Here is a 14,277-nt window from a genome sequence, read left to right as displayed (position 1 = left end):
ATATATTCTGTTTCAAGGCTTACAGAAACTATACCCAACTAACCTTCCCAGCTGTCTCTTAATATGTACCCCATCTCACATTAGACCAGGCATGGGAGTCATTAACTCATAGCAACCTGATCACTACTAGTCCAAAAATAAATTGAGCACATGCAGATTGCAGGATAAACCATCTCTTTCCCTCCAACTCTAAAGTCCAATGCAATATAAACTGTAAACTCCTTGAGGGGAGTGGATCACATCTACCCCAACTCTACTGCACTGTAAACCCAATACAGTACTTGGCAAAAAGCACTCAATAAGAGCTCAGAACAGTGCTTGGCACATAACAACTGCTTAACAGGTACCATACAACTATAACAAACACCAGTGATTGATTGATAAGCAGCCTCATCCTGGTTTCTGGATATGAGAGATTTAGCAGGGTTTTTAGACAAACCCTTTGGCCTCTGAGCAGACTCTGGAATGCATTATTCACCCTGGATGGGGAAAGTGCTAAAAACATGTTATATATTTTCATGGGCACCATGGTGAAGGGACTGCCTCTCAATGACACACACATTTAGATGGAATCTCACCAGCAGAGTCACCTTCAATCATGAGAGATAGCACTTTGTAAAAACATACTTAGGGCACAGTGGTAACTCATGGAAAAGGGCTCTTTTCCCTGCTAAAATGTGTTAAAACAGCTCACTGAAGAAAATGAACAGTTCACATTTTTAGGGAAGTTTATACTCAAGAGGGCTGCAAGAAATCACTTTAAAGCTGAGAAATACCACCAATTCAAGAAAAACAACAAAACTTGGGCTGGTGTTTCATATATACACTTTCTTTCTAAAGCCCTTATGACCTTGGGCAAGTCACTTAACGTCTCTGTGCCTCAGTTACCTCATTTGTGAAATGGGGATTAAGACGGTGAGGTCCATGTGGGGCAGGGACTGGGTTCAACCTGATTACCTTGTATCTATCCCAGTGCTTAGAACAGTGCTTGTCACATACTAAGCACAACAAATACCACAATTATTATTACCCTCCAATTCAAATCATAAAAGCTGATTTTATTTGACTACAAACATTGGCTCATGTTTGTCCCTTTAATTTCCGCTGATAGATGGCAGATAAATTGATGAATTTGTATTGCTCAGCCTAGATTTAGTAAAGGATTAACATTACCAGTTAGGCCCCCCCTTGCCCTGCAAGCCAGTTTGTTTTGCTATGCCTAAATTTAGTATAAACATTTCACTTTTGTACTTACCAGTCCTGGCATGTCCTTGAGGATCAGTTAAGCATAACTTCTAATTTTCTGAGATTTCAAATCCTTTATTTAATGATTGTTCCCGCATTGAATTGGAAGAAAGGACAAAAAAACCCCTCAGGCCTAGGCGTTGATTTTCTCAGAATTTGGGGATGTTACTACTAAGGTTCGTCTGCTGAACATTTGAAGTTTTTCCTACGGAAAATGCTTCTCTGGCACAGCAGACTGCATAGAAATACAAATGGAAATACGTGGAAATGCATGGATCTCCCCTGGGATTGGAGAACTAGTACTTTTCACCAAAAAACCCAACCAGGGACAGAAAATTACAAGTCTCCGAATGAAACAAAAGAGAAAATAGAAGCAATTCATGCTTTGAAAGGTTTCAGAAAAAAGCCTCTGAGGTTAAATAGTCTGACTTCACAGCATTTTTGAAAAATCATTACTTTTGAGGCAAAGCAGCAAATACATGCCTTATAGGGTATGCTTTTGAGAGAAAGCTCTATCTGCTTTTAGAGACTATGGGATTCTATTACCATTTTAGCACAGTATGTCTAGGTTGTCTGGTTTAAATGGGTTTTATAGCATTCTAAATTTCATTAACAAAATTTCTGTCTCATATTTGTATAGCAGCAGTTATTGAGAAGCATAGAGTTTTCAAAGGGGAGAGTTAGATGGCAGATAAATTGTTCGTTTTCATGAGAGGTGGTGGATGGTCCTTAGGAGATTTAGATGGGCATACCTGTTGTATCAGAGTTAAGCTCCAGGTTGTGTCTCAGGAATACTAGTAGAGGCCACCAAGTTGTATTGAGGTGCAACTCTGCTGAACTAAATGCTGTACTTTATTATTATGGTATTTATTAAGTGTTTACTATATGCCAAACACCGTTGTAAGCACTAGGGGTAGACACAAGTTAATCAGGTGAGACACAATGCCTTTCCCACATGGGATTCACAGTCTAAGTAGGTGGGGGAACAGGTATGGATATCCATTTTACAGAAGAGGAAACTGAGGCCCAGAAGTTAAGTGCCTTTATCTGAGCTCACACAGCAGGCAAGTGGCAGAGTCGTGATTAGAACCCAGATCCTCTGGCTCCCAGGCCTTGTGCTCTGTCCACTTGGCCATACTTCAACTCCCTATGGATGCCATCTCTTCAACAAAAGCATTTTTTTTAGGTTAAATGGTTTTCTATGTTTACCTTTTTTATTCTCACTGACTTTAACCACGTTTACAGGACTGTGGACTTTAAAAAGTTGCAACAAGTAAGAAATGAGTGATTCAATTTCTGGGGGAAACAAATTCATTTCTGTGTTTTCAAGAGTAGAAACCTGTTAAAGCACGAACTCATATTGTTTCCATGCTGATGCTTGCCTTGCCCTTAGCCAGGTTTCCAAGGATCCCTGAAATCCTTGTTTGCCAATCTGCTATATTTTGGCTACTTAAAGCCCAGTTAATGATCTCAACCTAGAAGTCACACCAAGATTTTAACTCTTAACAGTGAAATAAATGAATAATCCAGCTCTAATACTCATTCATATGCTCTCACAACTAAAATTGAATGTTGCTCATATGAACAAAAAGAAAAATAAATAAGGATTTAAGATTACCACAAAAATTCAACTTGCATCAAAATGCCTGTACTTATCCATGTACTTATCAATCAGTGCCATTTTATTGTTTGATTGATGGATTGATTGCATCTATTAAGCACTATGTTCTGGGCATTATACTTAGTGCTAGGGTAGACACAAACTAATTAGGTTCGACAGAGTCCATGTCCCACCTGGGCTCACAGTCCTAATCCCCATTTTACAGATTAGGAAACTGAGGCACAAAGAAGTTAAGTGACTCACCCAAGGTCACACAACAGACACACAGTGGAGCCAGGATCAGAACCCAGGTCCGTGCTCTATCCACTAGGCGTCTTTGTTGATTGTTTCCTTTGTGCATGACAGTATACTAACTCTTGGGAGAGCAAAATAGAGTTTTGAAGATATGATTCCTTCCCACAAGGATCATACAACTTCCCAGCGCTTTGTTTAGCGTTTGAGAAGCAGCGTGGCTCAGTGGAAAGAGCACGGGCTTTGGAGTCAGGGCTCATGAGTTCGAATCCCAGCTCTGCCACTTGTCGGCTGTGTGACTGTGGGCAAGTCACTTCACTTCTCTGTGCCTCAGTTCCCTCATCTGTCAAATGGGGATTAAGACTGTGAGCCCCACGTGGGACAACCTGATTCCCCTATGTCTACCCCAGCGCTTAGAACAGTGCTCGGCACATAGTAAGCGCTTAACAAATACCAACATTATTATTATTATTATTATTGTTTAGTGTTCCGCAAATAGCAGGCACTTAGTATTACAGTGCACTGAGCCCAGTAACCGCTTAATACTATCATTACTACAGTCTTAAATGAACGGAAGCAGCGTGGCTCAATGGAAAGAGCCCGGGCTTGGGAATCCTGGCCCTGCCACTTGTCAGCTGTGTGACTGTGGGCAGGTCACAACTTCTCTGTGCCTCAGTTACCTCATCTGGAAAATGGGGATTAACTGTGAGCCTCATGTGGGACAACCTGATTAGCCTGTACCTACCCCAGTGCTTAGAACAGTGCTCTGCACATAGTAAGTGCTTAACAAATACCAACATTATTATTTTATGGGGCGAGAGTATCCCAGGGTAGGTATATTCCCCAAAGCAAGCATCTTAAGTAATGAGGGCATCTCTCCAAAGGTGCCAGTCTTCTGACAACACAGCCAGTTCAAGTCTATATACCAAAGCTGTTGGCTTCCCCCACTGCCCTCACTCTTACTTATTTTTAGACCTTCGGAATGAAAAGAAGAAAGAGGAGAGGAGAGGGAGGAAAATATTAAAGGAAGCACGTGAGCAGGCTTGTGAAAGCACATAAGTTTAAAATTTTGCTTTTTAAAATCTACAACACTCAAATTTGAAAGTCATGTTTTATTGTAGCTAAATTGGCTTGGCTTTTCTGGGAAGCATTAGTACTAAAACAGTTTCAGGACCATGAATCTGTTTTCTCAGCCCAGCTGCCCATCATTAATGCCGGGGGAAGCATAGCTCATTGTGGGTAGGGAACATGTCTACTAACTCTATTGTACTGTACTCGCCCAGACACTTATAACGGTGCTCTGCACACAGTAAGCACTCAATAAATACAATTGCTGGATGCATGCACCAATATGCCAGGTAGCAGAAACAGGGAGAGTTAAAGACTATTGCCTTTTCCCAGAAAGCCTGTTAAGAGAAATGGCCCCAAACAATGAATTTCTCTGAATTCTGTGGAAAAGGGAAGGAACTAAAAGTTTGAACCAATTTAACTATTTTCAAACAAAAGGACACTTAAAATATTTATGAGAACTCATCCACTTAGGATGGATTTTCTTTTTAGTTAGCTTTAAATAGAGCTTTTTGTGGCTTGTGATAAAATCGACTCTACTGGAAATATGACCACAGGATGTTCTTTAATACTTCAAAGCCCATATTTAGTACTAATAAGACAATCCAAGGACTTTCTTTTTCACTCACTCATAATATATTCATTTCAGAGCTGGCTAACTGAGTAGGCCATGTTACACTGATAATGTTTATATTTATATGCCTGTGTACACACACACACACTCACACACACACACATAAAATTGTCAGGGGTAAGAGGAGAACAGTAGAAAGAAACCAATTTCCATCTACTGAAGTTAATAAAATGTAATAACAGTGTTAGGCACTAAAAATAATACATTTTAATATCTGGAATGTTGGGGCCACATATATAAGAACAGAACAATGGTCTAAATAATCATCCATCCAGCCCAGCACTCTCTCTTCAATGGTGGCATTTATTGAGCTCTTACTGGGTGCAGAGCACTGTACTAAGTGCTTGGGAGTGTACAACAGTCGGCAGACATGGTCCCACTGGGTTGTCTGCCCTTCTTGACTTCCATTTATCCTCTTGGTTAGAGAAGCTCTTTCTATCTCCACCCTAACTTCCTCCTCTAATCATCTATTTTGGAATGCTGATCTAAAAATTTATACAAGCCCTTTTTAAAATGACATTTTCGGTTTCCACAGCTTCTTGTTGAAACCTATTCCACAAACTGCATGAAAAACTTCTTCCTTTTTTCCCCATCTTATCCTTCCTCATTCAATTTCATTAGTTGCTTCGTAGGCCTGATGCTTGGACAAATCACAATTTCATGTTCACTCTGATTTCACCCCTCAAAATCTGATAGACCGCAACCAAGTCTCGTCTCATTCACTGCTGCCAAACTTTTATTTTAGGCGGGGGTGAAAAGAGGTGGGAGGCAGATGGGTCAGCAAAACTCACTTTGGGGGATTTTTTTCAGCCTAGCTTGGAAACCATTAGCTCTTTTCAAAACCCTGTCCAGATCTTGTAGAAGACTTGGGATGAGTGAGGCTGGGCCCAAAAGTCCAGAGGGCCGTGAGGGTAAAAACAATGCCCACAAATGGAAACTCTGGAGGGCAGCAAGCCCCCATTAATCCCTTTGAATTGGCATCCATAGACCCTCGGTCTTGTTTTTCCAGCCTGAAGAGGGCTAACTTTTTCAGGTTGTCCTCAGATAGAATCTGTCTTTGGAAAATAATTTCCCTAATGAGTACATTTCAACCTCATTCTTAATTAAGTTGTACTCCATATAGTCTTTTCATTTTCAAAATGATGTACAAATTGAATTTTCATAAAACCACAGTGACCAGTAGGTCATTTTCTCATTTGGCAACTGGAGAATAATTGTGATAAGCACTATCAGGTTACATTCTATTTCAGTATTTAAAATGTTTTCATAAAGCTTAGTTTTGAAAAAAAAGATCAAGAGATTCATTTTGGCCAGTGTTTATTAAAATATTTTAGTGTTCCATTTAGTCGTGTTGTATTTAGCTTGTTGAATTTACAGTAAAAGTGTTTCACTATTGCAAAGTGATGTATTTAGGAAAATTATTAAAATTAGCTGGAATCTAAGAGTTATTTAAAATACTCAGGTACATTGTTGGACTACTATAGAACTTACCATTTTAACTAGGCTTTCCAAGCACAGTGAAGATACAAAAGGTTGTAGTTCTTAAACAAAGTATCGTCTGCTACTCAGGTGGCCCTGTAAAAACACACAAAAAAACCCCAGATTTAATACAAAACAGGACCATAATCCCACAACTTCAAACCCATTGCTCCTAAAAAATTAAATGTAAGGAAATCATTTTCCTAAAGCAATTCTGAAATAGTGAGCATTAAACAATTTCATCCAAGTAAAGATTCTCAGTGTTTCTAGGATACCTATAATTCATAAAAATAGGAAGAGATTGATAAGAGAAAAAAGAAATCATTTACCACTAGTTTGCCGGGGACACCCTATCTTTCCTTTCCATTTGGTTAAGGGTACAAAACGGGACAGCTTGAGGAAAAAAAAAGACATGGAAGCAAAAAGATAAAACATCTCTCCCTCATTATGCCCCCTCAATTTATAGAAAAGGTTTAAGTAAGGTTTAAGTTAATGCTTTTATATGGACTCTGAAAATGAACTTGTGAAGAGTTTAAAGGCTGTTATTACCCTTGCTCTATTAAAAGCATGGGAGAAGCAGCGTGGCTCAGTGGAAAGAGCACGGGCTTTGGAGTCAGGGCTCATGAGTTCGAATCCCAGCTCTGCCACTTGTCGGCTGTGTGACTGTGGGCAAGTCACTTAACTTCTCTGTGCCTCAGTTCCCTCATCTGTAAAATGGGGATTAAGACTGTGAGCCCCACATGGGACAACCTGATTCCCCTATGTCTACCCCAGCGCTTAGAACAGTGCTCGGCACATAGTAAGCGCTTAACAAATACCAACATTATTAAAAGCAGCTGAAAAACAAAACAATTCCTTCGTTAAAAGTAAAGTCAGTTTTCTCCAGGGACACAATCCTAAATGACAAAAAAGTACAAGCCCACCACACAGTAATAAATCTTTGAAAGCACAAAACTAAAAATGGCCAGCAATATCTTCACAAATTTTGTGTATGAAAGTCACAATCCAAAAAGTTAACTCAGGACAATATTTGGAATATAGAGGTTGTAAACCTTTTTCTAGACGGTGTACCCTAAGATCTCCAAGTTCCTCTCAAAGAACCGCATTTTCACCTAGCCCTTCCTCATTCCCCCTCTCTCCAGAGCTTCAAAAGAATACCTACCTTGGCAGCAGCTGGAACAGGTGAGAAGACAAACCATGCTGCTGATGCTGAGGCCTCTGGCTCCCTGAAATTCGCCCATGCAAGAGTGGGGATCACTTCTTACTGGGCTCTCAGCAGAGGCAGAAGCTCAGGGAGATGGGGTACAGCTAGTGATCAGGCTCTGTTCCTGATGGGCTCTCGGGAGTTCTCTCTCTGTCTAGAGTTCTCTCTCTCTAGGCCGTAAGCTCACTGTGGGTAGGGGATGCGTCTACCAACTCAATTGTACTGTACCCTCCCAAGCGCTTAGTACTGTGCTCTGCACCCAGTAACTGCTCCTTAAATGCCCATTGATGAGGATGATGAAACTCATCAGAGAACCCGATAAAAAGGTGTTCAGTGGGACCTGCTGAGGTAGTGCAGAACTAAAAGTGATTACAGAATTCTGTAAACTAGGCAGCACAATGAATAATGTGTGATAGATATGATATGATAGATAAGAAAATAGAAAACTGATTCAAGAAGCAATATGATAGGTAAGGAAATAGAAAACTGATTCAAGAAGCCCCCATAACATCCTCTGGGAGACATTCAAAGAGTGTGGCCACAGCATATTATTAGCCTCCAAGCCACACTAAATGTCTACAGTACTGTTGAATTGTCTCTTTTCTACGGCTATGAGCCTGGGATCCCACACAGGTGCCACAGCCAGTTATTTGAGCAGTTCCAACAGCATCACACACCATAAGTCATAAGATAAGGTCACAAACATGGACATTCTGGAATGTGGTCATTCTCCTAGCACTGAGGCTCTGCTCATCTTTAGGATTGCTACACTGGATGAGATACGTCAAGGGAAAGAGTGATGGCGGGTTACCCAAACACCTGTTATACAAAGAGCTGAGACTGGGGAAACAGAAAGCACGAAGGTTGTGGAGATGTTTTAAGGGCACGGTAAAACAAAGCCGCAGACAATGCTGCGTCTCAGCTGAAAACTAGGAGTCAACTGCCGAGGACAGATCAGCATGGTATACTGTTCTCGAGAAAGGAGTGGCTATTTTGGAGCAAAACCTTTACAAGGAACGAGAGGCAAGGAGGTAAGAGAGAAAACAGACCCAGGTGTTGCAAACATTAAACATGACAATCCGACAAGGGACGGGCTCTTATTGTCCACCTTCTGGTCAGCAGTGTGGGCCCCACATTGGCCTTTTCGGCTATGTGCAAGCTCATTTTATCATGAATAGTGTCTTTTTTGAAATATATGTATATATGGCATTTGACTGCATATAATAAAAGTAGATGTGGTCCCTGCCCTAGAGTAATAATGATGATAATTTAAAATACAAATGGTATTTGTTAAGCTCTTACTATGTGCCAGGCACTGTGCTAAGCGCTGGGGTGGATACAGACAAATCAAGTTAGACTATGTCCCCTGTGGGGCTCACAGTCTCAATCCCCATTTTACAGATGAGGTAACTGAGGCACAGAGAACTGAAGTGACTTGCCTAAAATCACACAGCAGAAAAGTGGCAGAACTAGAATCCATGACCTTCTGACTCCCAGGCCGGTGCTCCATCCACCATACCATGTTACTTCATAGGAGAAACACGGCAGACAGACATTACACATCAACTATTATACACAGTATACTACAGTACAAATAGTATACAAATACAGGAATAAACACAGATACAATTGATAACATCAAAAGTAAAAAAAAGAGTAAATAAATGAATACCTGGAATAAAATAGATCTCCACACAGAGTGCTAAGGGTACTTAATGGGGTGATCTTTATGGGGGGGGGGTGACATCATAATCTTTGCAGGAGCTGAGTGTCAGCTGCCCTCCTTGACTTCCATCTAACTTTTAAGACTGTACTATCTAATAGTCATAATTTTGCATCCCTAGCTTTCCTTCTAGCAACTCACTATGGGCAGGGTATATTGTACATGGATTTACCCAAACCTCCTTCAAACCTGTTACTTTCTGCCTGCACAACTTCCTACGGTAAGAAATCCCATTTCCTCTGATTTGTTTTTAATCTGTTGCCTTCTATTAGTGTTGCTAATAACAACAACAATAATAATAGCGGTATTTGTTAGGTATTCATTCAACTGTATTTATTGAGCACTTACCATATGCAGAGCACTGTACTAAGCACTTGGGAGAGTATGTGCTCAGCACTGTACTAAGCACTGAGATAGATGCAAGCTAATCAGGTTGGATAAAGTCCCTGTTCTACAAGAGGCACACATTCTAAGATGGAGGGAGAACAGGAACTGAACCCCATTTTACTGAATCCTCATTTTACAGATGAGGAAACTGAGGCCCAGAGAAGTGAAGTGTCTTGCCCAAGGTCACACAGCAGGTAAGTCGCAGAGCTGGGATTAGACCCTAGATCCTCTCACACCCAGCGCTGGGCTCTTTCCACTAGGCTACATTGTTTGCCTGGATGTTGTGGGATTTGGTGAACACTGTTTGCTTTGTCCACTTTTCACAATTTCTACATACTTGAATCACATCACTCAACCTCTGTCTTTCCCAGCTGAAGTGTCTTAATCGTTTCAGTCTACCCTCATGCAGAAAGCCTCTCCAACTTCCTCACCTTGGGATGCTCTTTTCTGCTCCTCCTTCAGCTAATCAAGGAATTTCAGTTGGCCGATTAATAGCTGCATAGCTGCCTGCTCTCACAATGTGAAAGATACTCAACTCCACAACTCTTGTGTCAAATATCAGAAGAGAGTGGGTACAAAGTTCTGGCTGTTTTAAAGGTGGAAAGCTGATTTGAGTTTGAACCAAAACAAAGTGTAAATAAGAAGAATTTGGAGGAAGCTATCAGTCACACAAGAGTAACAGCACTGAGAGCTTAACCCAATGAAGGTGAGATATGCAGCCTTAGGGTAATACCATTTTATAACTGTGATGATAAACCCAGAGTATTACAATAGTAAAAAATACTTTGTTCCTTCCCAATCTTGTACGATGGCATTTTTCCACCTATAGTTGTGATTCAGATTATGTGGTCCAAAGCCACGGCTACTGTTTTAAGTCAGGAGGTTTGACTTGTTGTTTGGCCAAGGGTTGAAAGACATCTGGCCTACAAGAAGAAAAGAAACCCCCTCCACTAGATTGTAAACTCCTCGAGGGCCGGGACAGTGTTTACACTCTATTGTACTCATCAAAGCACTTAGTACAGTGCTCTGCACACAGTAAGTCCTCAATAAATGTGACTGATGGGATGGTCCGGGAGGGAGGAATGAGACAGGGGGAAATGTGTGGTGTTAGAAAGAATAAATTTGGACGAGTGATCATGGGAATCTTTGTCCTATTGAAGGGGTCCGTGGGCCAAAAATCACTGTTCTATCAAACTGTTATTGAAATGCAGGTATTCTTAATAGCCAGATGGTGGTGTTTGAGAAATGAACTCAATGTAAACAATGATAGCAGAAAATTTACCTGCTGGGTGGAGGGCAGACCCAAAGAAACCAATTATTTTAAGTGTTACTGGATTACCAGTACTGTCCAAGGTCTAGTTTACAATGTCCCAAGAGTCCCTAGCACACAGCTGACAAACAAATGCTAATAAAAATAATGACACCTCAGGAAATAACTTACAGTCTATTCACTTCCTTGTGACATTTGCTGAACTACCACTTAGCACCCATCTATCTCCGAAGTTAATGCGGCAGGCCGCACCCTGAATAAGAGATACTGTTTTGGAATTCTCTACCTGTGGGAAATCCAGTATGGTTTCCTATTCGGGAAGGATGCATTCCATCCGTCCATCAATAGTATTTGAGCACCTACTTTTGCAGAGCACTAAACACTTGTGAGAGTTCAGTAAAATTACAAAGTGTGATCGGTGCCCTCAAGAATCTTACCAACTAGAGCAGGAGAAACTAAACTAGAAATTGCAGATAGGACAAAGAGAGGATAAAAAATATGTACATAAGTGCTAGGAAGGATGACGATGACACCCAAGTGATTAAGAGTGGACTGGGGGGAGATATAGAAGGTGGAGAAATGAGAGATAAATCAGGGAAGGTCTCCTGGAGGAGATATGTTTTCGGAAGGGCTATGAAAGGAAATTCTTTATCAAGCTCTTAATATATTCCAGTTCTTCCACATTCCTAGATGCCACTGAAGAAGATGTTTTATTTAATTAAGATAAATGTCCACTAGGTGAGAAACTTCAAAAAGACAGCCAAATCACAAGAGCTATTCTACCCAGGTACAAATGACAGGAAATGACTCTTGCCTCAAAAGAACTACATTCAAAACCTCACAACCCTCACGTAAATGAAAACGAAAATGCACAAATTTTCCCAACAAAATATGGTAGAACTAATTGCTAACATTTTAAGGCATCTATCTAAGCGAACTAGTGAAACAGTTTTATGCTACATTTCCAGCAAACTCATCAGAAATTAGAATCTGAGAGAGGAGGATTAATAGCACTTTGCCTCCTCTGCCTTTCACCCACACCTGAAGCAGCATGGCCTAGTGGAAAGAGCCTGGGCTTCTGGATTCTAATTCCAACTCCACCACTTACCTGCTCTGTGACCTTGGGCAAATCACTTAACTTCTCTGTGCTTGACACAAAGTGCTTAACATATACCATAAACGCTCATCCTCACACACCCAGGGTACAATTGCCCTCCTTAACACCACTGGCATTGTACATGTTTTTATACTATCCTTCTTTCATTATTTTCACTTTAAAGGACATCGAAACCACAAGAAATTAAAGGAAAATTGTGTTCAGTCTATTTATTTACCCTAGCCAGTCACAGCTAACCACGTTTGGTCTATAGGTATTACTACATGGGAAAAAACCCAAACGTTTAAAACCGAGAACTCCTGTTAAAATGAATTGGAAATTTTAATGGACATTCTCAGAAGACACGGCCTTTCTTGTATTTGGTAAGCCGAGATGTTGCTCCATTACGAGTACAATGCTCGGCAGACAGTGAGCACTTAGTAAACACTATTTCTATCACTTCTACAAGACTCCAATTTGCCTTATTTGGCTTTAAGATGTTTGGACTTCAGGACCTCTGAAATACTGTAAAGGCATTAAAGTAGAGAGAGCGCGTTTGTGTGTGTTTGCGGGGTGAGGGGAATAGAAGATAAAAAAACAGCGAGAGAATGAGTAAGACAGAAAGAACCCATTCTGATCAGCTAGTCTGGATGGACGACTCAAAGCAGACAAACTCACCTCTGAAACAGATCATGGCTAAAATATGACGTCGAGAAAAGGAAGAAAAAAGTTTGGAAAAATAAAGAGTTGTACGCCAACCACTACTGCGCCAACACAAAAATTCAGGAAATACTCAGAAATGTTTTAATTTCCCAGCAAACATTTAATCCAAGAAGTTCTATGCCAACTTGAGGCTTCCCTACTAGTGTGTGTAACCACACCGGAGTATAATGTTCAGGCTTCAGTGTTTACTGTCTAGATGAATCATTCTTTAGAAATCTTTTCCTTGTGTACTAAAGAGTCAGTCTCCATCACCCGTGAAGTACAGTAATTGAGCAGAATTCTAGAGTTTATGTTTTCAAATAGGTTGGATATGTCTTTTTCTGCCTGGCCTGGGCTCAAAAGATACAACCATTCTAAACGAAAAACCAGCGCCCTCTCCCACTGAACCACAGGTAAGGGGCGGCCAGACTACCCCATCAATCGGCCCTATTTACTGAGCGCTTACCCTGCACTAACCGCTCGGGAGAGCCCAACACAACAGGGTTGGTAGACACGTTCCCCGATCGCAACTCCGAGGGACCCATTACCGTGTCCTCCTTTTCGAGTTTTACACATTGGCGGTGAAGAGCGCTGTCCCTACCCCAACTCCCTTGACCGTCCCTAAGTTAGAAGCGTCTTGATCGTCTTTTAGAAATGGGTTTGTTTTTTTAAAAAAAGCTGGGCAGGCTCGAGCGACAACCTGTTTTTAACGTCGGAAAAAGGGGGGGAAGAGAAAAAGGGGGGACAGGGTTGGGGGGCAAAGGGGAGAGGCCTAAAGTGGGGAACCCTGGGGGGGGTAAAGGGGTGATCTGGAGGGGGAGCCCCCCCAAAGAGGCTGTGTGTGGGAAGGAGGGGGATCAGTTAGGAGGAAAAGGGGGGATGGAAATGGGGGGGGCAGGATTGGGGGGCAAAGGGGTGAAGCTTAAAGTGGGGAACCATGGTGGGGGATAAAGGGGTGACCTGGGGGGAGCCTCCCAAAGAGGCTCTGTGTGGGGGGTGGATGGAAATAGGGGCAGGATTAGGGGGGCAAAGGGGAGAGGTTCAAAGTGGGGAACCCTGGTGGGGGGGATAAAGGGGTGACCTGCAAGGGGGAGACCCCTCCCCCCCCAAGAGGCTCTGTGGGGGGAGATAGGGGGGATGAGTTAGGAGGAAACGGGGGGACGGAGGGATCGAAGCAAGGGGGATCCAGCGCTCGGAACAGTGCTTAGCACACAGCAGGCGCCGAAGACACGGCACGGTCAGTATTTCGGGGGAAGGGAAGGAGGAGGGGCCCAGGACGCTCCGAGGGGAGGGGAGGGGAGGGGAGGGGAGGGCAGGTGGAGGGGCGGGGGTCCGGCGGGAACGGGGCAGACCCCGGAGGGGCTCGGGGCGCCGGGATGGGGGCGGGCAGGCAGGCGGGCCGGCCGGTCCTCCCCCTCCGACTCTCACCTCGGCGTCCGGCGGCGGGGTGAGGGCGTCCGGCGGGTCGGGATCGGGCACCGGCTGCCATGGGGGCGCCCGCCGCGCCTCCCTCCGCCCCTCGGCCCGGGAGGCCGCCGACCATCGAGACAACGGGGGCGGAGGGGGAGGCCCGGAGGCCGACGGCCATAGAGGGGAGCGCGGACGGAGCGGCCGGAA

General features: G+C 42.8%; 1 protein-coding gene across 3 annotated transcripts in view; it reads right to left on the bottom strand.

Annotated features, from left to right (window-relative positions):
* CNST (consortin, connexin sorting protein) overlaps window positions 1-14,218 on the bottom strand; it is a 48,730-nt gene extending 34,512 nt beyond the window's left edge. For all 3 annotated transcript variants that reach the window (XM_029047047.2, XM_029047051.2, XM_029047049.2), the window contains exons 1-2: window positions 14,089-14,218; window positions 6,291-6,374 (exon numbers count right to left, since the gene is read on the bottom strand). The gene's annotated coding sequence lies outside the window, so the exon portion shown is untranslated. The remainder of the gene's footprint in view (window positions 1-6,290; window positions 6,375-14,088) is intronic.
* Window positions 14,219-14,277: the final 59 nt, after the last annotated feature.

This window comes from Ornithorhynchus anatinus, chromosome 19, assembly GCF_004115215.2.
Source record: "Ornithorhynchus anatinus isolate Pmale09 chromosome 19, mOrnAna1.pri.v4, whole genome shotgun sequence".
Lineage (NCBI taxonomy): Eukaryota > Metazoa > Chordata > Mammalia > Monotremata > Ornithorhynchidae > Ornithorhynchus > Ornithorhynchus anatinus.
The sequence above is the reverse complement of the archived record's forward strand: the minus strand, read 5'-3'. Positions and strand labels throughout refer to the sequence as shown.